Here is a 23,080-nt window from a genome sequence, read left to right as displayed (position 1 = left end):
TATGTATTGAACTCCTAAGCTGTGTCTTCTCTAGACAACGGGGATTATAGTAGTGAGAAAAAACTGGAAAAGTCCTGACCTTTGTGTAGTATACTTTCTGGTTGTGGTGGCAGACCATGAACAAGCAGACAAATCAACAAGACACTATTACGTAGTGATAAGTGATAGGAAAAGCAATAGATACAGTGAGGGGATGGAGCGATAGGGGTGCTGGTTTTGGGAGAGTGTTCAGGGAAGACCATTCTGAGGCGGTGGCACTGAATAGACACCCAAGTGGACTGACAGAATGAGCCATGGAATATCTGGGGCAGGGTATTACAGGCAAAGAGAAGAGCAAATGAAAATGTCCTGAGATGGTACTATGGACTAAATGTTTGTGTCCCCCCCAAATTTATATGTTGAAACCTAATCCCCAGTGTGATGGTATTAGGAGGTGGGGCCTTTGGGAGGTGATTGTGTCATGAGGGTGGAGCCTTCACAAAAGGGTTTAGTGCCCTTATAAAGAGACCCTGGGGAGCTCCCTTGCACCTTCCAACATGTGACAACACAGTGAGAAGGTGTCTGTCTATGAACTAGGAAGCAGGCTCTCAGCAGACACCGAGTGTGTCTTGGTTTTAGATTTCCAGTCTCCAGAACTATGAGAAATACATTTCTGTTGTTTATAAGCCCTTCAGTCTATGGCGTTTTGTTATAGCAGCACAAATAGACTAAGACAGGTGAGAACATGGGAGCAAGAAAACTTTGAGGCTAAAGTGGAGGGAGAAATTAACAGTAGCAGGAGGTAGGATTGGAGAGAGAGTCAGTGGGCCCTGATATGGCCATTGCCCTTGTTCCAAGTGTGATGGGAAGCTGCAGGATTGTTTTGAACAGGGAAATGACTGCTCTGTTTCATAGGATCACTCTAGCTGCTGTTCAGAGAATATATGGAATGTATGGTGTTTCCAATGTGGAGACATCATAGATGTTCAACTGGAAAAAGAAAGTGAGGGGCAGGGAGAGGGGCCTTGTGGTGGCTTCAAATGTTTAAAGAACTTTTATGAGTGGGAAAGATTTTTTTCTTTTGTATATCCTCAAGTAAAATGCGCTGACATTATTTAAAAAAAAGAGAGAAATTTCAGTTCAATTAAAGAAGGACCTACACTAAACTTACTTTTCCTCTGATTACAGAAGTAACAATTTATTCTCTGAAAGTCTGTAAGGAAACAGTAAAGTATAAATAAAATATACTACTCATAATCCCAGTGCTAAGAAAGAACTATTAACATTTTCTATAAGTTTCCAGACTTTTTTTGTGCCTGCAAATATAACTTTAAAAAATTATTTCTGTTATACAGATATTGTTATACTATTCTATAACTTAGTTTTTCCACTTATCAATATACCATGAATATTTCATTTCACGAAATACTATATAAAGCATAATTTTAAAATGATTTCATTGTATTGTTATACACATGAACCATCATTTATTACAACCATTTTGGATAGTTTAGCAATCAGATGATTTTCAGTTTTCATTCTTTTTTATTATTATAACTAACATGGCAAAGAACACCCTGCTTCATGGTGTATATATATTGGTAATTTTCTTTAGATAGAGTTTTATGATTACCTGGTCAAAATGTATGCACATTTTAAAGGCTCATGATTTACATTGCTAAAGTTTGTGCCAATTCACACTTTGCCGATTAACATGTTACATTTCTTCCCAGTTTCTAGTTTAAAGAATCTAAATAGGGAACAAACTCCATTAGGAGGAAGAGAGTTCCATGTCACTGGAGGCATTTTAGTAGGTGCTGGCAAGTCACTTGGATGGGATATTATCCAGGGAAATCTAGTTGAGTATTTGAAGGGTCAGTGAAGTTTTAGAATTCCTTTCCAATTTAAGAACAGGGGTAGAGGGAAAGAAAGAGGGAGGAATGTTGAGTAATTCTGTTGCCTGCACTCTGTTCTATATATAGATGAATCAGTTGGTTTTGGTGATAGCTGACATAAAGCATCAAAAAAGAAAAAGTAAAAACAACAGTGGAGTCCTTGTAAGCAATTTTCTACAACTTGTTGGAGACTGGAATTAGCAAAGGCTGAGTTAGGATAACAAAGGTTGGAATTGTGTTTTAATTAATAAACATTCCTTTTAAAATAAATTATATACAGATGAAAAAAAGTGAACTATTAGTTGTTCTTAGACTTTTTGTGTTCAAAAAAAAGCAGCACATAACCCAAATATTACCATCTCCATCATTTACTTAGCGGTTTACTCATTTAATTATGCAGTAATTAAAAATGTTATCAAACACTCACTAATTCTACGCATACACAGCCTGCTGGGCTTTGGCGATACAACATCAAATAGAACATGATTTCTGCCCTCGATGGACTTACAGCCTGCAGGGGAGACAGGCAAGCAGTTCAATAATTTCTGTGTAACGAGCTGCATGGTCAATGTTCCACAGCAGGCAATGCTGAGCAGTGGGGAGGACTCTCCACACTAAGGTGCATGAGGACAAGTCGTTCCCAGTTACACAAAAGCAGTCACTGGACTGAGGACTGGAGGATCTAGGTTTGTGTTCGGTCCTGGATACTATCTGGTTGGATGAAGTTGGGTAAATCATTTAACCACATCTAAAATAAATGGGAAAAATAATATTCGCCTAATATGGTTTTTGTACAAATTGAATAGAACAGTATGTGAGAACAATTAGCATTGTGAAAGGTATGCACAAAAGCTGACTAAATGTTAGTTGAATCGTTGAGACATATGATCCAACTAGAATAGATCTTCCCAAGAAGTAATTTCATGGGCAGCCCAGCAGAAAAGCACAGACAGAGACAGCGTTTACTGAAGCTCGAAAAAGACTCCTTTGCTACAACCAATGCATTTTCCCCAACCAGTATATCCTACATAAATCTGAGATGAAACCATGTATTGTCTATGAATTTTCAGGAAGTTAGGATACAAACTATGATCTATCACAATTGGACAAGACTCAGGAAGTCAAATGAAAGTTTTCTATTCATAGCACACACTGGCAGGAGGACTTTCTCTTTGCTAATTATCTCATGTCCTGATCAGCAGCCCAGGGACGATTGCTCTGTGCCTGATGATTAGGAAGGTCACGTTAAACGTACAGATAAATAGAGGCAAGCATTTAGTATGTCAAAATACCTCTTTAAGGAAGGACAAAAGTTCTCCGAAGCAGTGACCACTTCACAGAAGTTAGTGTGGGGTATGACTGCAGGGGAGTGGAACTCAGGAGGTTAGCCTCTCTGGAGATGTTCCTCTGCCCCGTTCCAGGCTTCTTCCACGTCACGCCAAGTCTGACCAATAGAGGAAGTTGGTGCTGTCTCCCAGGCTGTGCGATGTGTACTGGGGACACAGGAGCAAAAAAGACTGCCAAGTTCTGGGCTTTGTGGAGAATGGAGTCTAGCAGGAAATACATCTATTAAAAAATAAGCACAAAGAGATGACTTTTATGGAAATGTAGCAAACTATGAGAGGTTTTAGTGCAAATGGGCCCAAGCCTGGGGCACCGGCCTGGAGAGCTTTTGGAATGTGACGTGAGCTCTGGGAAGTATTCTTATTGTAAATTTGTGGTCAAAGAGACTATTTTAGTTTTAGTTTTCACACAGAGTGATGTGGCAATTAGCAGAACCCCGATGCAGTTGTATACATAGATAACCTGAGCTATCGATTTTGACCCCTTGTCGACTCAGCCTTAGATCATCAAAATACGTGAACAAGTGACAAAGGGGAAAATATTTAACTCCACTAGTAATGGAATAGATGCAATTGTGAGTCACTTTTTAAAAACTATCAAATCAAAGATTTAAATGATGCTATTCAGTGCTGGTAGCAGTCAAAAGACACTCTTCTGGCTGATAAGGTGAAAATTGGTATAATCTTTTTGAAAAGCCATTTGCCAATACGTATTAAGAGCCTTAAAAACTTCAGACCATTTGATCCATTTACTCTAATTCTGACTTGATCCTAAAAAAGAATCCAAAATATAAGGGAAAAGATCATTGTATACAAACATGCTTATTGCAGAATTATTTAGAACACTGAAATCTTGGAAATTACCTAAATGTCTAACAACAGTACGCTTTATTAAATGATGTGCATCTTAGGCAATCTCCATGGGAAATGGAACCAATAAGACCGATAGTTATGATGATGCTTTGTTATAATGTTAATATAAAAGCTTACTTTTGGTTTCCAATGAAAGAAGCGACTCCTAAAGCATTAATGATGTGGTACATTTATTTAACAAGTCAGCACATTGTGCCATGTGATGGCTAGTACTGTGGGTTTTAGTTTTTAAATATGCACCGTTAATGAATAGGATTGCAATTATGTCAAACAAAATAATAAACCAAAAGCTTTGCAAAATAAAAAAAAAGACTGGAAAGAAATGCACCATTGTATTAACAATGGTCGACTCTCAGTGGTGGGATGTGTGATTATTTTCTCCTTTTCATTTTTCTTCATTTTCCAAAGATGCCAAAATTAGTGTATATTACTTTTGGAAGGTACATATGGACATGAAGCCTGAGTAAGTTTTCTTTTTCCTTTTCCTGTTCTTAAAAAGCAGTCCTGTTTTTCTGTTCTGTTTTCCTAGATGAAAAGAAAGGCTGAAGCATTGACTTAACAAATAGGCCTCTCATGGCTTAAAAAAGTCAGAGATACACAGAATCTTAGGGTTGAGAGGTCACTAACTTCAAACTATACCACTTTTTCCAAAACAAGTAGGCAATTACCTATTAAGCGCCTGCTGTGTGTAAAACCCCCTTTGCATCAATTGCCTATCTGATTTCCACTGGCAAATTCCTATTCATTTGTCGAGAGGAGTCAAGCATCACCTCCTTTCCATAGATTTCCTCCACTCCCATCAGTCCTCCCCTCTCCTGCTCCTAGCAATGCCCGCTGGGGCCCCTTCTGTCTCTTTCGGGGATTATTTTCTGAGAGCTGTTTGAGGACAGGGCATCACCAGCCACTGGCACGTGGTGAACAGGTAGAGTGTTGGATGGACAAATGGATGAATAATTATTGAAGGCATTATTTTAGGTGCTTTGGAAAGACAGAAAGTAGTATGAGAAATGGTATTTTCCCTTAAAGATTTTATGAATAGTTGTAATGTAAAAAGCTAATTAACAGTGCATATTTAAAAACTAAAAAACACAGCAATGGATGTCAGGTGGTTCACTGCGCTTGTTAAATAAAGGGTAGCATGCTATCAATGCTTGAGGGGATGCTTCTTTCACTGGAAATCAAAAGATACTGGGAAAATAAGATGTCAAATGGCTCAAATGTACTATTTCATGTGATTAAATTATGGAGTTTTATTTCATAATTTTTTTAATCAGTAAAACAATAAACTAGTTAATAGATACATCTTCTAAACACACAAATATAAGAAATTATCAAGAAACTTTTTTACTTTTTTGTCATGACTAATCTCCCAGCTGATTTATAGCTGAACAAGGGTAAGAAAATGTCATGTCTTCCTTAAAATACACGTTTCTTTTTGGTGGGATTGTGTGGCTGTTAGTCTTTACTATTCATTGAGCTATCTACCACATAAATTAAGGTCCACTCTTCAGATGGCTTATAGCTGGTAGAAAAGAACTCTACTCAGATTAGGAAGCGTGAGTCTCCTTTTTCAAATCTGAGAATTGCGTGCACTCCTGGATGGGGGGAAATGGGCTTCCCGTCCACCTCTTCTCTGTGCAGGGGTTTCTACAGTCTTGCAGAGAGGAACAAAGAGGATCCTCTCGTGCACTTTTCTCTTCATTGAGTGGATGACTTGGCAAATGTTCTAGATTATGTCAACAGACCTTCCTTTCTTTTTTCACCACACAGGCAGGGATGCTAAGCATAACTTTACAACCTGTATATTGCTCTTCAGTGTAAATGATGTTAAAATTTTAGATTATGTTAAAAATTTTTTATTCTATAGAAAAACGTATTCTACTTACACATACCCTTTAGTCCATAAACATAGACCATAGCCTCTTAAAGCCGTAAACAAATGGTATTGGAGTTCAGCTGTGTGGCGTCTATAACATGGGCTTGTTCCTAGGATGCATAGGGCATGACTTGGGCTGACTATGTCTGTCTATAAATATCCCTGGGTAATATAGCTGCAGACATTTTTCATTATGCAAAAAGGATATTTATAATACTATCTATCAGAAATTTAGAGGCTAACTCTAAACTAAGAGGAATATAAAAATTATTTCAATACTGCCTAGGAAAATGTGTCATATGGTTCAAACAATTAGGGAGAGATATCAACAAAGAGAAAGCGTTTCTAGTAGAAAACTGTAAATAATGAATTTTACTCAAACAAGCAAGACCCTGAGTTACTATGAAGTAATCATCAATTATACATACAGTTTAATATTTTATCATAGCATTTACATTAGGATGGCAGGAAGCTGGGGTCCAGGGAATTAATTCACATGGTGCAGTGAGCTATGGGGTACCTTGTTCACTATCTCAGTGGCTCTTGAGAGTGATGCTGAGATGATGTCTCTTGTCAAACTTTGGGAAAATGGGGAGCTGCTGTAGCATGCAGGAGTCCTGAGAGCTCAGGAGAGCCCCATGGTATAGTGGGAATTGTTTTTAGGGGAAATCAGAGAACATCTAGAGTACTGGGGATATTGACAAACTAGACTTCCCAGTGGAGGAAGACCATGTTGATGAACAGACTAGACAGGGCACTACCTGGGCTCAACATGACAAAGATTCAGTGGTGTCCTTGATAGGTATTTTCCAACCTCTGAGGAGCTGTCATATAGTAGAAGGAGTAGCTCACAAAGACAGTACTTTTTCAAAAGACAGAACTCAGATGAGTGGGTGGAAAATTTAGGGAGGCAGATTTTGATTTAATATTTATATAACCCATGTTTTTCACGTTACTTCAGGACACAGCATGATGTAGTGAAGAGTCAGACCTATTTTCAAATCCTGGTTTACATCTCAACAGCCATGAATTTGGGGCATGTTACTTGGGCCCTCCGAGACTTAGTTTGCTCAGCTGTAAACTAACAACACTAATACCAACTTCATAGTGTTATGATCGGCATTAAGGGTGAGAACACATAAAAAGGCCTAGTATAGTTGTCATAAATGCTTGTCTTTGTGTGGCTACTGTTGTTATTTTCATTCAGCCTCATTGAAAAATAGGACCACAGTGGCATTAGTGAAACATTTGTTCTACTTCAGTTTCCCCCTGCTTTGAGGATATCTGGTCTTCTCAAATTCTTCTCAGGTAGTTCTGAGAATCCTCTGAAAAGAATATCACCTCTGGAAGAGGCTTCTCAGCTACTCTCTGGGTTCCACTACTTACTCTCCACCGTACTTCTCCTGTCTGGTTCTGATTCACTATGGCAATATCTACTGTGGAAGCCACTGGTTGGTCAAAAACCTAAAGGAGCTTGAGGATCATACATCCTTCTTTTCCATCCCAGCTGTAGTCTGGTCCTGTCCATTCTCCAGAAAAAATCCCAGTCCTGATATACTTCCCATAATCAACTTGTATCTTACCCTCCGTGCAAGCTGGATTTAGTCCATGCTACCCTGTGATCCTAATGTCTTATGCAGAGATTTGTTTTATTTTTCTTTTCTTCAGTGTACTTACTGCTTCAAAAGACTCAGTCTATTGAGCCCACTGGGGCTAGACGGAAATATGGAAGACTGACAATGTGGTCTATTCAAGATGGTCATACCATCTGACACCAGCTATTGCCTTTGGGTCAAATTTTGAATCACTGTCACATTGGTTAGCCTGGCTTCACTACTTCCACTGGCCTGACAAGCGAATCTGAATTACCATAGCTCAAATTTTCAAGCACAGAAACCTGTTACATGAAGAAAATGTTTTAATAGTTACACTTAGTCTCTTGAGTGGAATGAGGTAGCTCAGGAAACAATAACGTCCTTCCAATGGAAGTAGGCAAACAGGGGCTCAATGACATGTGAAGGAGGTGAAGGAAATAATTCTATATGGAGGAAGAGCAGAAGTGTGGGCTAAGTGTCCAATAAGGTCCTTCTCATCGATAATGTTCTATGGCTCTCTGGGCAATTCTGCCACTATGTTAGTATCTCGGACAGGAAAGCAAGATGCGTAGGAACAGCAAGAATGAGAGGAGGGAACAGATGCACACAGGTGCATACAAAGGCCAGTGAACCTTTATATAATGCTCCTTTGTCAAAAATTGGTTTGGTTATTTCTTTAGTTTTCTCTTGAGGATTATTTAACACTGTTAAAAGATGTGCAGCAGTCTCTTGTACACTCAGTAACTTAAATATAGACAATACTAAATATGTGAATAAATGAACATAAAAGATTGCCACTTTCCATTCATTTACTACCTTAGACTACAAGGTATCTTTCTGAGAGGTCATTTGCCTTGCCTTTCCAAATGGTAGGGCCGGGCTCATGGCTTATCTTTCCTTGTGGCTCTCAGAGATTCCAGGATCTTGACAAGCCACAGGAGATGCTCAGTTAATAACTAAAGTTCACTGTTTCACCCAGGACAGGTTGAAGAGTTACCGTGCTAGGTCTAAAATGGCTTGCTATGATCTCTGAGACTTGGGAAGGTCATTTTTAATGTGTGAGGGAAAGGATTTTCAGTTGTGCAGGATTTGAATTTTTTTTTCTGTACCATGCAGCTCAGAAGTGAAATGGTTTAGATTAAGATAAATTGAACAAGAAGAAAGAAGACCCTGTATTCTAGTTCCAGTCTTACTAATTTCTAGCCATATGGTCTTGGACCAATTAATTAACTTCTTTTGAATCTCTGTTTCTTCATCTGTAAATACCATTCAAATTGAGCTATGGTGGTATTATTTGCTTACTGAAGGACAAAGAGATGTTTATGTACTACACTCAAAAGGTCAAACAGATGGGATTATTTTAGATTGAAAGTGCATGTGTAGGAGTCATGCCTTTTGTGAGCCATACAAATTCCCGTGGGGTCTGGTAACTTGCTATGTGCCCAGCAGGACCCCAACAGTCTTGTGACGGTGATAAATACGACACCATTCAATAAGGCCACTTTTTACACTGAGAGAAACCTGGGAAAGGAAACAAAACAAAAACATAGACTTCATTCCTAGGTAATTTGTGTGACTTAGGATGGGTCACTTTACCACTTTCAGCTCTTTAATTAATTCATAAAAAGAACCAAATTCTAACAAAGGAGGGAAGGCATGTAATTCGAACAATAGGACAGATTATCGAGCCCGTGAGGTGGGAAGTACAGGGCTCTGAAATGTATGGCTTCCTGCAATTCCTGGCTTTCTACATCCATTCCCCTCAAAAGGACAGACTTCTCATAAAAGTTAGCTCTGGACCATGCTAGTCAAGGCATTTATGGGAGTTGTTTAGGACGAGTGGTATGTTTGAATTGGGAAGGAGCTCTGAGATAGTTAAGGCTAACCTCTTAATTTTATAGATGGGAAAAGTAAGTCTCAAAGAAGTTATGTGAATTCCTCAAAATTGTATAGTTTAGGAGAGAGCTGGAACCAGATTCACAAGGCTGTGAGCCGTTGGGGAATTCAAGTCTCTCTGTTCTGACCTGTTTTGCTTATTTTTGAGTTTACATGACAAAAGGTAATCTTATTTCCGTAATGTCTTAGTTTTAGAAAGCCTTGTCAATGCCCTCTCGTTTCTTGTCTGTAGAAAGAAAACGGATCTAAAAAGAAATTAATTTCACAAACACACTGACAGCCAGGAACTGCCCAGTGTTGGGCATTGATCATATAAATTTGCTACAAGATACTTGCCACCCTTGAATAGATTTCTTTTTCTTTCCTTCACATTATTGATATTCAGCAAGCTGCTTAGTCAGGAAAAGACAACACATTGTAAAGATATATACACACATAAAAAAGAGGAGTTCTATTTATGACTCTTTCCCACAGTGGTCTGGCTGTAGCACTGTCCAAGAGCAGTTTCCTCCCTTAGACATTAACTGCTGTCAATTTCTTCTCATGTGAAATAAGCAGATATTTTCTCTGCTAATGAGCTTTGTACTCCTTGGGAATCTTCTGTTTAAATCTGAGACTAAAAGAAAGAAGGCAAACTTTGTAGTGAGGGTGAAATGGAAATGACCATGGACTGTACTTCCCTCTCCATCTGTGCATGGACATGGGAAAGAGTTTAGGAAAAAGGCAGTAGTTACAATGGCACAGTCCAGAAAACTGGGTGTCAAAGTCAGTGCCTGTGTCAGGGGGCTGCCCTGCTTCTTGCAATGTCTTGAACACTCTTAATCCTTTTGTAAATACTTGCTTGGTTGTAAGATAAGTCAAAGCAGAGTTGATGATGTCCTTGCTGAGAAAGAAATTGTGGCTGCTTGGATAAAGTAAAGGAGAGCAAAGAGAACTGTCTTTTAATAATAATAATAAAGTAATTTTTTATTTAGATCTGGCCTAGGAAATACGCCCTTTTGAAACTCTTCTTTTTTTCTTTTCGAAAAGTAAAGTGACCTGAAAGAGATTAAATGAGTAAAATGATGACTTTCTGGGTTTAAAGCTACTGAGTTCCTACCGATCTCAATTTATACGGAAATTTACACCTTGATTCTGCACACGAGAGGAAAGATTAACTGAGTCCCAAATGCACAGGAAGACACAGGACAGGCAAGTGAAAATTGTCCCAGGGGAACAAATAATCTCTCCAGCCCTGCAAATCATTTGCTTCTCCTCTATAGTTTGACTCTCCCAATCTGATTTCCAAAACAAATTAGTCCACCCCTGAAAAAAGAATACCAACTTTCCAATTGGCAATTACAAAAGTGCCCCAGTCTGTGTGCATCTGATGAGCGAGCGTCTAGGTTATGGAAACAGAGATACCCTCTTCCCACTGTAATGTTTGTGGTGATAGGCTCTGTGTGGAAGATTAGTTCTCAATGTCATCATTCATGAATTACAGGGAATGAAAAACAGCAGGAAGGAAAGCAGTGAAGGATGTGCTAATGTTATGATGTTTTGGTAATATTTTCAAACCCTAAATTCTTCTCCTGATCAGACCATGTCACTTAAATTTAACACTGGAATAACATTGGCTTACAGAAATATTTTAACTGGTGTGACTTCACCCAACTCTGATGCCAGAGTTCAAAAGGGTGTGTAAATAAGATGGGAGGAGGGACACATTATCACTGACCAACAACAACAACAACAAAAGTAGCTCAAAACTGTTAACAAGCCTAAGTCGAGAATGATTGGAGGCTTGTGAAAAATACTATTTAATACAAAAATAGAAAAATTGCTTTTAGCAATATTCAGAGAAAGAAGAGTATGGAGACCCAGTCATTGCACAGATAATGCTACTTTCACAATGTCACAGAGAAGGCAGAACTGCTGGTTCTATTTCCATCCTCTCTATCAGGGATCTTCGCTTTGGAAAGGAGCGGGCAAACGTCACCATTATGATGGAACTGAAACCCTCACTTCGGAAAGTGGTGGCGAGGAAACAGCTGTATTCTGTAAGTCATCAGTTGAGAATCTAAGCTCAGAAAGTGCATGTTTAGAACATGAAATCTTTGTAAATTTGGTCACAAAATGTGTCCAATATGGAAAACTATGGAAAACTGAAAATGTTTCCCTCTATCCTGGAAAAATATAGATATAGGATAATATTGTCCATTTCTTTTAGTAGCCTCCCGAAAATAAAGAAAAACTAGTGACTTTAATATAATTTCCCAAAAACTTTCTAGAAAATTATGCTAAGCTTATCAGCTTGCTTTCATGACTTATAAGTATCGGGAATAGAAAGCAGTGATAATTAGAAATCAGCACTGACTTATTAAAAACAATTCATGCCAAAATAAACTCATTGCATTTTTATAGTCTTCAGTCTTCAAAGTGGAATTTAATGGAATGTTAGGTTAAACATGTAGAAATATGTGGAAATAAAGTCAGAGGAGACTCCGTTTATGGGAATTCATAACTGGCTGAAGAGCTGCATAAGTGCCATAAAATAATTTATGCCTCTATTAGTCTCTATTAGTGTGCAGCAAGAGTCAGTACTCAGCCAGCACTGTTGGATGTCTTTATTAGCAAGTTCAATGATGAAGTAGGAGTAAGCCAGGCTTACCAATTCCACGTCAGTTACCAAAATGGGCAATAAACAGACACCCCACTCTGCGGCTAAAGCGTGCAGGGCCTGGACTCCGAGGGGAGTTTGGATTCCAGCTCTACTTCTCAGGAGCTGTCTGGCTCTCGACCTGCACCTAGCAGGGCTGTGAAGGTCGCATGAGCTAATGCACGTAAAGTGCTTGACTTGGTAGCTGGCACAAGGCAAGTTCTCTTTTCCTTCTCTTTCTACTCCCCTCTTGCCTGGAAAATGAGTTTTCAGAATTAATTTAACTGAGTCACTAGTGTTTTGGTTCATATGGAATAAGAGTCGTAAACAAAAATTGATCCAAGTGCCTAAAAACCGACATCACCTATATGCACAAAGTCCTCACTGTTCATGAGGCTGAATTCAAACATCACTACTAGTAGCTTCGGGTTTATTTTTTCAGGGTTTCCACTTAGCAAAAATACACACAAATAGTCATTATGTATTATTTCCTCTTCTTTCTAGGTAAAGGTTAACATGACAACTTTTTTTCACAAAAGGTACAAATACGCGCTATTAAGCACTTTTCTTTTCTCACCCAACGGTATATCCTGGAGACCTGAGACATCAGTATAGTGAGAGGTTACTCATTCTCTGGAATGACTCTAGTTAGTCCAGGTTTAGCAGGGTCAGTAGGAGTTTGCCAGACTTGTGGTGGAGGGAGTGGCTTTCCACAACCAGGAAACCGGATGTGTCAGGGTCTATTTGCCCATTTATTCAGTTTTTCAACAAATGTTTTTTGATACTTAATATGTGCCAGGCCATAGGCTAAATACTTTTTCTTCATTATGTCATTTAATCCTCACCACAATTTTACGAAGTAAATAATATTATTATCCTCATTTTATAGATGAGGAAGTCGGGGCTAGAATGACTAAGTACGTCATCCAAGGTCAAAAGTTACTCCATAGAGGAAGTCCAATTTAGACCCACATCTTTCTCCAGAGACATGCTCTTAATCACACACTTGGCTTCCAGAGAAAGGGCAGGAATGGATCAGAGAGGGTGCTAGACGTGGGGGCAGCAGTGTAAATATCTGGGGGCGAAGGAAGATGAGGTGTAGAGGAACCGAAACTCACCTTGTGTTGAGGGACCTGTGAGTAGTACTAGCAGTTGCGCTGCAGGAGCAAAGCAGGAAACGTGGCAGAAGACGACTGCAGGTGCCGGCATGACGAGGGATTGGGAACCCAGCAGTGGGTGGCTTCAGTCCTGCTTCTTGAGCTTGGGCCAGGCTGCAGTGTGAGCATCCTGCTTCGTCAGGCCCTGAGCTTGGGACTGGGAGAGACTGCTGAGTCTGTGAGGCTGCAGGTTGCATGGGGTAAACTGCCACAGGAAAACCATGGAGTTAAACATGCTTGTGGGTGACCTAGAGTGGGCTCCGGGCTTCTCTGGGAAGCATGGGGGTCACCGGACCTCTTGAAGCTCTGTTGAGCTGCGACTCAGGCTCCTGCCTGGGTTGGGTCAGCATACTTTGGGTGTATCTGTTGTTTCTGCTGAATGTCAGTTGTGACAGTTGAGGTAATTGTCGAGCATCTTTATTTTTGACCCTCACTGTCCCTTTAAATTGATTCACTGGGGCAAGCTCTTCTCTTTACAGTGATTGGCAGCCTCCGTGAAATCTTCTGTTACATTTAGATAATGAAGACTTTTACTTTATGTCACCAAACACTGTCACATTGGAATCATGAAGATGTCCCATATCAAAGCCCTCCCTGTTATTAGGGAAGGAGTGTAAAGCTGGCTTCTCCACTCTTTTCTTGCAGGATTTCTGTTCCTCTGTTCCTCTGTCCTCATTTGGCTAACTTTGGGGTTCTGAATCCCTTCCAAACAGGGCATGATGGAAGGGAGTGAGAAAAAGGCGCAGGAAAGTCCTCATTCACTCGACAATCCCCTGGTGATCCAGCTCCCCCTCTCTGGACTTGGCAGGTGGGCAAAGCCAGGTCATTCTACCACGGGCCCTCTCATGGGCTCTTAGAAAACCCTCATCTCTACCCCCACCCCTCAAATCAATGAAAGTCTTTCAACCACACTTCCCCTTGAGAAGGGCAAATGCTGCCCTGCTTAGGGTGATCACTTACTCATCCTTCAGACCCTGTGCATCCACCAGAAGCGTCAGCGTCCACCAAGGTGTGAGTCATCATCTAGACACCCCTCTTACAGGACTTACAACAGCTCTCTGCCCGCTCAGCTCTGTGCTGGCTTCTCATGCGTGGCCTCCTCCAGGTCCTAGACCCACACTCACATATTCTTTGTTCCAGGACTCTGGGCCTGCTGCCTCATCTCAGCACAGCCCACTTCCTTCACATGCCCGTGGAAAAGATTCGTTGGCTCATCTCTTGTCCTCTAGATTTCCAAGTGGGAGTCAGATACCATCTAAAGTGCAGAGGACAAACAGTAAGTTGTTGGAGGAGTCGTAGTGAAGTTGCTTTGCTTAAGCGAGACTCCAGGGGCCAGCCCCTCCCACTACTCTCTCTAGAAAATTCTTCCTTGAGTCCTGTCTTGAAGTTCTCTGACTAGGTTTGAGGTTAGGGCTATCACCTGCTCTCCTGGACCAGCAACGGCATGATTGTGACTCAGCAAAGTCCTTTTCAGATAAGTTGTCTCCTCTCTAAAAATTCTCTTCCGATCTCCAGCTGAAGACCCTTTTTCACTTTGATGTGGTTGAGGCATTTAAGAGTCATCTGAAGTAGATCTTAGCCACTTACTTTGAAACACTTTTGCTTCTTAGTCTATCTCCCCACTTCGAATGTGCCTGGGCCAAAAAGTCCATTGAAATATCAGGTACACCATAGATATTATAACCAAGACAACCTCCTTTCCCTCTGCTTCAACCGGAGCACTCGACTACATGACTCTTCTGCTCATATTCCACAGTGGGAGCCCCATGTGACACTGGCAGCATGATGGGGAAGACAGATAGCACTCAGGGACGCAGATAAAGCAGTCAGGACAAACTCGAGTGCATCGCGTGTCGAGGCAGAGCACACATGAGGAAGAGGTGAGTGGGGGCAGCCGGCTCTCCAGCTGTGCAGCCTTGGAGCAGCAGCACGTAACCAAGAAGGTAAAAGATAAATGCCTGGGTTCAAATCCCACCTCTACCACCTACTAGCTATTTGACCTGGTGAAGGGATTTATCCTCTCTATGACTTGGTTTCCTTATCTGTAAAAGAAGGATGATACTAGTTCCCTCTTATGGTTGTTATGAGTCTTCAAGGAGTTACTGTTTATAAAGTGCTTGGAAAAATGCCTGGCATATAATAAAGGCTACATAAAATTCCTTAAATAAATATAAAATGCTACTGTCTTTGTCTAAGTCTTAGGCCTTTGTGCTGAATGATTCAGAATTACCTTTCGTTATTCAACTTAGCCATGGTTTCTTCTGAAAAACTTCAAATAAAGTTGTTGAGTTACTGCTTTCAACTCAGATCCTCGACATTCATTCAGGCATCACTTTTCCATGCTATCAAAGTATTGTATCCATATCAATATCACCACAATTATCCCACGGTATTGCAACTGACCTTCTCTCTCCATAGACTAGAAACATGCTGTTGAAAGTGGGAACCACAGCTGTATGACCAGAGGATCTGACACCCATTAAATATATGGTAACTGGATTAATAGAGGAATGAGCGATAGAGAAACTGTAATAGATAAGGATAAGATTACATACTTACGATTTGATATTTTTCTTTCTTTCAAGGTAGGAAGTCTTCTCCAGTTAGTTAGATATTTCACAGGTTCTACACAGAATCATAGTGTCCCGAGTCACTTATAAGTCAAAGAGGCTGAGGATTCAACTAAAATTTAAATTTACAGAAACCTCAGTTGAGTTTAATTACTCCATGTAATATTTGCCACACTCGTCCAATATGTTGAAAATAGAATTCAGTTCAACAAATATTTATTGAGTGCCTTTCTGGGCACAGCCCTGTGAAAGATGTAAACAAGGGTAAAAGCTGGCCCTGCCATCCAGGAACGAAGAGTCCAGCAAAAAAACCAGATTTATAAGGGACTTATAAAACAAGGTGGAGTGTAACAAAATAAAAGCCTGGGGTTCTAAAGGAGAGGGGGTCATTTATTCACTGCTTCTTTTTAAGAGTTTGTTTTTAAAGTGAAGTTCCAATTCCTAATTACTTTGTCTCTTTCTGATTTGTTATTAACATTCCCTCTCTTGAATTTACTGTACTAACTGTGCCGGAAAAACAATTATATAATTGATTCTACAATTCACACAGAAATCAAAAGTCTGTTTTACAACAGACCTTCTTTTCCATCTTTCAAATTCTGTTTTCTTATCTTTTGAACGAGCCTAGGTTAATCTGTGTAGCATTTAGGTGGCAGTGTTCCCTGTATAAGATATTAGTGTTGTCAGTATAGAATTTTGGAGCTTGAAAGGAATTCAGAAGTCATCTAGTATAAACTTTATTTCTTTCTTAGTTTCTCTCTTTCTTCCTTTTTTTTTTTACAAAAATCAGGAGGTGGCATAACTTAACAGCAAAGCTAGTCACCAGAACAGGCAAAAGAAAGCTCCGACGTCCTGATGCCCAGTACAATTCTTTTTCCCATTATACCACGCTGCTTCTAGAATAATTTTAGACTATAGGAAATGCAGTCCTCGAGAAGATATTTATAAGTCTCTGGCTCATTTAGCATGCCGTTGTTTGGGATATCCAGCTGCACACTTTGTTCTTGTCAGTAATAAATTGTTTCCTGACAATTTGGTTGACAAATGGGATCCCAGCCCCAGTGATTTGCACACATCTTTTAAAAAATGATCAGGTTAACCATTCCAAATAGGCTTTTTGTCCTTCACTCATCTTCTAGAATGGAGAGAAGGAAGACACAAGATCCTCAATAAGAGCATAAATCACAAGTACAGACAGAACTCGGTTTATGTAACACTTAGGGAGAAGGTGCCCTTTTATGAGCTTTTGTAATCCAATGGAGATTCTCTGAAAGCCACAAAACCTCTCCTCTGCCCTGAAACTGGCTAAGTTTGCTTTTCTAGCTTCCCAGTGGGCTAGGATACAAAGTTTGTGGACATTTCAAATATTTGAAAAGCAAAACAGAATGAAGAGGCCGGGGTATGCAGGGGTGGCCAATAAGGATTCTTTTACAACTCATATTTCTCTATTGGAAACTGAGCTTTCTGGTCACATCAGGGCAGAATAATTGATAGCAGCTGCAGATGGGAAGGTTTGAGCATGCCTCTCCCCAGGCGATACTTTCTTTGGTATTCTCTATGGTATGTTGTAAAGTATAGCAGTTCAATATTGAGTGATAGTTTCTTTAGTCACCTAAGTGGATTAAAATGATTTATTTATTCATTTTTCTTCATGAAACTTGCATTGTTCTATGTTCTTCCTTAGCCCGCCTCTGACGGCCATGACATTTGCCCTGTTATCAGTGCTGGGGGTGTCGGGGACACCTTTTCCAGGATGCAGTGTGGAGCAGAAAGCGAGTAAACACAGTGAAGACAGGCTGACACCATCTCCGTGGCCAACTGGCCTCTTGAAGTCCGGAATCCTCGGCCTGATCAGTGAGGAGAAATGAGACTTAAACGAACGGGTCCTGTTTGAGCTTCCATTGTTAACAATAGCAAGATAAAGAAGAGCAAGTTGATCCTTGAAGTGTTTGAAGGTCTTAGTATAAGCAATAAACAAGTTGGAATTTAAGAGAGAATAATAACTCAAAATGGTGAAAAAGAGTCCAATATATTTCAAAACTGACAAGTTAAAAGGAGAAATAGAGGAGCTTTTCTAAGATGGATCCTCTTAAAAGGCAGTTCTTTGATTCCTTTAATAAAATATTTCTTCAAGAACTTCGTATTACTTTCCTTTAGTGAAGAGTTCTCATTTTAAATGCTCCTGTTATGGTAAATAGAATGGAAAGGGTATGAAAAGGCTATTAAAATAATTACAGAAGTTCAGGTCATAAATTATCTGTTGATTCAGCCTGTCAGCAGGTAACTCAATTGCTTCAATGTTAAGACTAATTGGCTAGACTAGAGAATTCGCTATAAATGACTTGAGACATCTGGATCAGATATAAGTTAGCAGCTCTGCCAGTGGGATCCAATCTGCACTGAGAATTCCCCTTGTTTGAGCAATAGTCATCAGGTGTTATTGTGTTATTGGAATTTTGTGATATTAGTTTACCATCATGCCGCAAAGCATGATGGGATAAAACATAGGCACTATAACAGCGTGGGATAATGGTAACCAGGAATTTGGGTGGTTCATCTGATAGAACATGGCCAAATGAAACAGTTAGCTAGTGAATGTTTACCATGGACTGGTTCATCAGCTAACTAAATTATTTTCTGTTGCTATGTTCAAGAAAACTCATATTTAACCAGTTTTGCATGCTTCCTAAAATGCCTAACCTAAAAACTACCATCTTGCCCAAACTCCTCCTTTCCTGCCCCTTTTAAAAACATAAGACCAGGCATAGTTTATACTTTCATATTGGCATGTGTGTGTTTATGTAGAGTGGATCATCTGAAAAGAATCATTTCTTTTTTAAATAAAGAATCTCCAGGGACCAGAAAAATGCAGGGTCTAGCCAAACCCGGAAATGAAGTCAGCAGCAAGGCACCGTGGTCTGACTTAACCCCCATATCTTTGTGATTTGCCACTCAGCTATTGTCCTCTCTCTGTAAACATTGCTAATTGGCTGAAAAACAATAAAACCAGGACAGTCAACAAAATCCTGCCTTACTGGTTGCGTTCACCTAGTGACCAGCAAAGTATTTTCAGTGTGGCCAAGGGCTCGTTCCGCTCTATCTGAAGTCCTGATGCCTTTTTACTTCAGTAAAAGAATCATTTGAACTTTAAAATTATATCAATACCAAGTGTCTCACTTAGTCCTGTGTTTGCCGGAAAAAGAGGTGTTCTGCAAAAATAAATTTCCTAAATATTCAAAACTCACACGTTTTTAACTTCAAAACTTAAAAAAAATCTGATTATTTTTATTGGAGACATTTATAATTATATTTGAAACTACACTCAAACATATTAGAGAGCATATTAAACATAACTACTTTTATGACCGAGGTATAATATAAATATGTGTACCAATGCACTTAGGGCCCATTAAAAGTATAGACAAGTTTTGCCTTTTAATAAATCTCTAGATTTTCTCAAATTACTATATTTTATTTGTCTGCTTTTAGTAGTTTTTCTTTTATTTATTTATTTATTTCGAGGAAGTTTAGCCCTGAGCTAACATCTGCTGCCAATCTTCCTCTTTTTGCTGAGGAAGACTGGCCGTGAGCTAACATTTGTGCCCATCTTCCTCTACTTTATACGTGGGACACCAAGCGTTGCATAGGTCTGCACCCGGGATCCGAACCAGCAAACCCAGGGCCACTAAATTGGAACGTGTGAACTTAACTGCTGCACCACAGGTCTGACCCCAGTAGTTTTTCTTTTAGTTATTTGTCCTTGTCATTGTTGGAGTGCTTGCTCAATTACTCAGTTCTATCTTTTTTCCATTTATAGCTTCTAATCTACCATGGTCTAGAAAGTGCATAGTTAACATTCTTAAAATTTTGTGAAAACAGGAGAAAAATGTATTATGAAGTGAAGGGGTTTTACCTCCTGGATGTCAGGAAAACTATTTCTGTTGCCCAGAGGCCTTATTTGCTTATGTAATTGAGGGCCAAGAATTATTTGTTTTCAGATGACACTAGATTCGCTTTGTAGGGAAATTCTGTGATGTCTGTGTAACTCTGCCACTAAAGTTCCAGGTGCTTTAAGATGCTGGTGAATGTAGAATGAACATACTGATGATAATAAGGGCTCCTATAGACATGCAAAATATACATTCTAGCACATATTTGCAAGTGGCTGTAGTATGATGAAAATGTTTTGATGTCAGGAAAATGAATGCTCAAAAGGCTGACATAAACATTGTGGTGTATATGTTTTGTTTTAATACTAACTTAGCTATTTTTAGTTTGAGTGGATCCAATAAAAATCATCTGCTTATGTTTCTGTTTACACATTCTAAAAGGGAGCATTAAGCCAAAAATCATTGGCAGAGAAAAAAACAAGCTAAATGAAAATTAGAGATGGACAACTTATTGCCATATAGAGGCAATTAAAAATCTCGAAATCTTTGAAAATGTGAGAGGATTCCATGAAATCTCTTACTGAGTCTTTAAAAAAATATTTATTGCTTGATTTAACATGTTTCCCCCTTAAGGAGCAAATGAAGCATTTAATGTATGTTTCTAACATTCACACTTAATATAACTAGCCTTTTCATTAAGAAAGAGCTCAGCATCCTAAAATCCTAGGATATTCTGTTGTATAAGCCATATTAAAGACTTCTTAATAAGAATTTCTACTTTTTTACTTCTGATCCAGGAACCTTCTTTAGTAGGTCACAAGTAAACTTGAAGTTTAATTGCATTTTGAAATTGAGAACATGTTCACATAGTTACTAAAGTTGGAAAGTAACGTATGAAATACACTGTTTATTTTTTCAAATAGAAATTTTGCAAAGTTACTACTTGGAAAATTGCCCTAGAAAAGTATATGTGAATTTGTATTCTTTTTTAAAAATTTATTTTGTCAAAGTCTTTCCTCTTTAAAGTTTTCTACATTTGTTCTAAGTCGTGAACTTGTTCCAGCGCTGTTGCAATAGTTGTATGGTTCCATCTGTTTCGTGTGTTTGCGTGTCCGTGTGTGTGTGCTGGTGGGTAGCATGGGTGGGATGTGAGGAGTAGGTTGTGGAGGAGGAAACTGAGTGAGATTTGGGGGTATATATGTGGTGATGTGTCGGGCAGCTCATGTTAACCTTGTGATCTGATTGCCTTCGGCTTGACTGACAACAGTAATTTTTCTTCCTTTACTTTTTTTTCCTAAAAAAAATCACTAACAAGTCAAGGGGGGGTCACAGGATCAAATTAAATGCTCTTGGTGAAAATGGCCTTCATGCTGCAATGCTCTGTGAGAACAGTGCAGGGCCAGCGATGGAGTCAGGCCCCAGTTCCTGCTTCATCCTCACACACAGTGGCTTGTTTATATCTTTCCCCTGGCTAAAAAGCAACAACAGTAAATACAGAGACGATTTGCTCTGCTTTTTGCCATCTTTCTGTGTATCGTGCAACAGTTTGGCTAATGGGGCAGAAAGTTAGCGAGTTGACTCCCAGGAGAGATGCCAATTCCTTGTGTCTTATTAAAACATTCAACGGGATCAACTTCACTTTAAATATTAAAGAAGTGCCCCCTTAAGGCACTTTTTCTGAGCTCAAAAAGCAATTCATTTCACAGAACATGAAAAACAAATCATCAAAATAAACTTCCTGAACTGTATTTGTGAGCTAATTCTCCATATACTTATAAATATTATTAGGAGTATTGGCTAAATGCTACCATATGTTAGGGCAGAATTTGTAAAGTTAAAATACCATACACATCACAAAATAACTGGAGTTGGCTACGTTTATCATCCTTAGTTATTTCAACTTTATACTCGTGGTGTGTTATGAAAGCTGTTCCCCTCTAAGGAAAATGTGCTGTGTGTAAATTATTAACTCATTGATTCCTGAGGTCCTTGTGCCTAAGCACACAACAGCTTATTTTTCTCTAGCTTGCTGGTTTCATAAATGTGGAAACTGAAAGACTTATAGCAGGCAATCAGTGCTAGAGCCAAAAATAGAATTCAGGTTTTTCAGTTCTTAGTACAAGGTTGAAGAGCTTTTGCATAGAAATAAATTATTGCTATTTATGGGCATGATATCAATTAAGATTAGGAAAATTGTTTTTGACTTACCATTATTTTAAATTATTTTAAAATGCTTTAAAGCCTAAATATGACATTTTGGCTTGGGAAAACATCTTGCCCTTAAAGCAATGTCACTCAATTGGAATTTATCCAATGAAGTTAGTAATAGGCTGAGAGAAAGGGAGAACTTGGTGGAGCCAACACAACTCAATGTGTTCCTGTAGTCACATACGCACCACGAGCGTGGTGGATGCCTGCTGCGTGGCGCTTGGAGAAAGAGGGGTCAAGGAGTTAGAACCAAGAGGATCCAGTCTTGAGAGGAAAAGAACAAGTGTATGATGGCTTTTGGGTGATATCTCTCAGAATTCTCCACAGGCGTCTCAAGCTATTTGGAATTTTCTGAAAATGATTTCTATTGTATATGCTCAAATCATATGCTTAATAACAGCTCATTTTAGGGTCACCCATGAAGAATGCGTTGCAAATACACTTTGAGGATGTGACTATAATAATAACAGAAGGTAGCTGAATCTAACAATAATTTGACAAATACTAATGAAGAGTTTACCAAGCAGCATCGATTTAAAGGGTGCAAATAAAGCTAAGGAAATAATAAGAGAAAGAAAACCCAAACAAGTGCAATTTGTGTCTACAACAGAATAACTTAGCTTTCACGTGATGGAATACTTTAGGTGATATTTTACATTTAAGCATTTTCTAAAAGACTGAGGAATTTTTTAGGAGCTCCTCAGCATTGTAGTTGCTTTTTTCTTTCCTTAATATGCTTCGAACACCAAAATTGCTGTGAGAATCAGTGCGATTGTAATCATACTATATAAATATGTTCCCAGTCACTTGAATTCAAAAATTAAAGGAACAAGACAAATGACCAATGGGTGAGGCATAAAGAGAACTCAGTGGTTTTACACTGGGAAGACAGAGGTGGGGAAAAAACCTAGGCAACTACATTTTTATTAAAGATATTTTCCCTTTACATGTATAGATTCAGTGTCTCAACTGTGAAAATTAATAGGTATTCAAATTCTAAGAAAATTTGATGTAATAGTGGTCATTTCCATAGTAAAACGTGGCTTTTGATTGTTTCCCAGAGAAGCGAGATTCTGTTAATTAGAGCCTGTGTGGGGATGGGCGGCAGAGGTGGGGAGACGAGAGTAGGGAGGGCTATACTGACGGGTTAATGAGGGACA

General features: G+C 39.2%; 1 long non-coding RNA gene across 1 annotated transcript in view; it reads left to right on the top strand.

The window, feature by feature from the left end:
• The window catches only part of LOC139080774 (uncharacterized), a 44,258-nt gene extending 23,591 nt beyond the window's left edge, over nt 1–20,667 (top strand). Inside the window, exons 2-3 of the long non-coding RNA XR_011535524.1 lie at nt 15,009–15,132; nt 17,507–20,667. This is a non-coding gene — a long non-coding RNA (uncharacterized lncRNA). The remainder of the gene's footprint in view (nt 1–15,008; nt 15,133–17,506) is intronic.
• Nucleotides 20,668–23,080: the final 2,413 nt, after the last annotated feature.

This window comes from Equus przewalskii, chromosome 32 (assembly GCF_037783145.1).
Source record: "Equus przewalskii isolate Varuska chromosome 32, EquPr2, whole genome shotgun sequence".
Taxonomy (NCBI): Eukaryota; Metazoa; Chordata; class Mammalia; order Perissodactyla; family Equidae; genus Equus; species Equus przewalskii.
The sequence above is the reverse complement of the archived record's forward strand: the minus strand, read 5'-3'. Positions and strand labels throughout refer to the sequence as shown.